The sequence below is a fragment of the Rosa chinensis genome, chromosome 2 (genome assembly GCF_002994745.2).
Source record: "Rosa chinensis cultivar Old Blush chromosome 2, RchiOBHm-V2, whole genome shotgun sequence".
Taxonomy (NCBI): Eukaryota; Viridiplantae; Streptophyta; class Magnoliopsida; order Rosales; family Rosaceae; genus Rosa; species Rosa chinensis.
The window spans coordinates 43248981-43251365 of NC_037089.1; the positions used below are offsets into that span (position 1 = coordinate 43248981).

The window sequence follows — 2385 nt, forward strand, 5'->3', positions numbered from 1 at the left end:
CGCCACTTCATGAACATGGTTCAGGCCAAGGGAGCTGTTCTCGACCAGCTGAGAAGATTATGATTGACATTGTGGAGGGTGAGGCCAAAACAGTGAAGAAGAAGTTGGTTTTAGCTGACGAGAAGATATTTGTTCAAGAGGACCAGCAAGTGGCTATAGATCAACCAAAGCAGAAATTGACTTCTATAATTGAGTAGGAGGTTAGAGTCCACATATCTTCGAAAAATTCTTTCAATGATGACAATGTAAGCACCTTTCTTGCCTTAATTTATCTCTGTTCCCCTTAACTTCATTTTGCTTTGACTTTCTTTATTTGAAACTAGAATAACATCGCTAAATGTGAAATTAATATAGTGAATGATTAACTGCTCATTGTTTGACATAGGAGCTGGTTGATGGGAACGAGTGCAGACTGGCAATAGACAGGGTCGAGAATATTGTTGCATATGGTACCGTCATTCATGTTAATGTTGAGGAAGGCAATCAGAAGATCCATGTGGTTCCATTGGGAGAGGACACTGTGCGCGTCTCAGTCATTGGAACCATTGTGCATGATGCCTTGCTACCGTTTCCAGTGAAGGATGCTGACATAGTCACTTTCGAAGATGCCATTGGGACTTGTGTTGCTTGGCCAAGAAAGTTGGTTGTTACCCCTGCACCAAAGGCACCCCCTAAACCCATTGAGCAGAAAGTAACTCATTCTTAATTCATTTATAGTCCATCTTCTTCTTTTGTTTATTGATGTTCAATTAATATGCAAATCTATTTCATATATATAGTATATGTTAATATTGGAAAGGGTTGATAACATGTAGTCTTATCGTTACAAAATTAGAAAACAAAGCGCGCTAATCTGAAGAAGAGAATCAGAGATTCATTTGATGATGACAATGAAGACCTGGAAAACTAGCTTGTCGACGAATCTGCCATTACCAGTAAAGGACTTGTATATGTGGGCCAAGACTGAATTGATGGATGGTGTCACAATCCACACAACATTTGGTGGGGAAATTTTCGGCCATTCTAGGAAAGTCGTCATCTTTAGAAGGGATATCTATAACATGGCTAACATGCTGGAAGTATCTGGAGGAGTCATTGTTTTTTACATGAGGTACAGATCAGTTTTCAATTACCTTATTCTTATCTTCAGTAATTGACTATACTCTGCTTAATCTTCATAATCAGAAGCCTTTTTTTTTTTTAGCCCTTTAATATTGCAATATTATTTGTAGTTACCTTTATGGAGTCCTGAAGAAGTCTAATATGCTTGATATGGTTGGCTTTATCGACCCTACACACACCGGTATAATTGGGTGTGGAAATCCCATTGAACGGGCACGGTCTATGTGAAATCGGTACATGTTAGGGAAACCGGGGCAGATATTTTTGGTTCCATATAACTTAGGGTATGTAATCAGTATTACTACAATGTTAGGCATGTTATATTGCTTGTTAATAGCTTTTATGTATAGATTTAATGGACTTAATCAAAAAAAAAAATTTACATATTTTTCTATAGTGCTCATTGGATGTTGTCGTTGGTGAACCCGGATGAAGAAGTCGTGCATTTCATGGATCCGCTAAAAAGGTGACTTTGTGCTGGTGAATGGAAAAGTATTGTCGACAAGTAAGTCTGCTTCCCAATTTTTTTTTTACCATGTTGATGAGTTGATGTTGTTTCTTCATGTACTGAACTTGCTGCTTACTAATTATAATTTTTGTGATCATCATTTTCAAGCTCCATTAAAATCTTCAATGCCCAAAAGGATAGGAAAGGAAAGAAAATAATCCAATGGAAGAATCTTGCTGTAAGTTGGTTGGAATTTTTGTAGTCTCCATTAAGTCGTACTTCTTCATATGGTATAGTATATGTCCCGATGGTTAATCTTAATTTATTATTTTCAAGGTATTCCAGAGCAAACTGATTCTAAGACTTGTGGTTATTTCGTCATGCGTTATATGAAAGAAATTGTGGAGGACAAGAACTTGGAGTTTGCTACCAAGGTAAGAATGATCAACTGCATAACTTGCTGCTTTTGAGGTATTTCATCATAAGTACTTCCATATAATGGACTTGCTGCATTTGCTTCTCAAATTTAATGAACCTTATTATGTCCAAATCTGAAATATGCCTATAATATGAAATCTGATTGCATCATAATAACTTGCTACATTTGCTTGTTTCAGTGGGAAAGGAAATCAAATCTTGCTTATACACATAAGGATATTGATGTGGTTCGAGCTGAATGGGAAAATCATGTTATAAAGTTCTAACTTTAGTTCTGTTTAAGGTAGAAGCGTAGCACTAGGAATTGCTTTTGTGCATTTATATATAACTGATGGAAAGTGTTGATGAACCTAAATTATGCATGCAGTTGCTTTGCC

General features: G+C 36.6%; 1 long non-coding RNA gene across 1 annotated transcript; it reads left to right on the forward strand.

Annotated features, from left to right (window-relative positions):
- Positions 1 to 982: 982 nt before the first annotated feature.
- LOC121051620 lies at positions 983 to 1602 on the forward strand. The gene is made up of 3 exons (XR_005806266.1): positions 983 to 1111; positions 1233 to 1406; positions 1520 to 1602. It is a non-coding gene; the product is annotated as an uncharacterized LOC121051620 (long non-coding RNA).
- Positions 1603 to 2385: the final 783 nt, after the last annotated feature.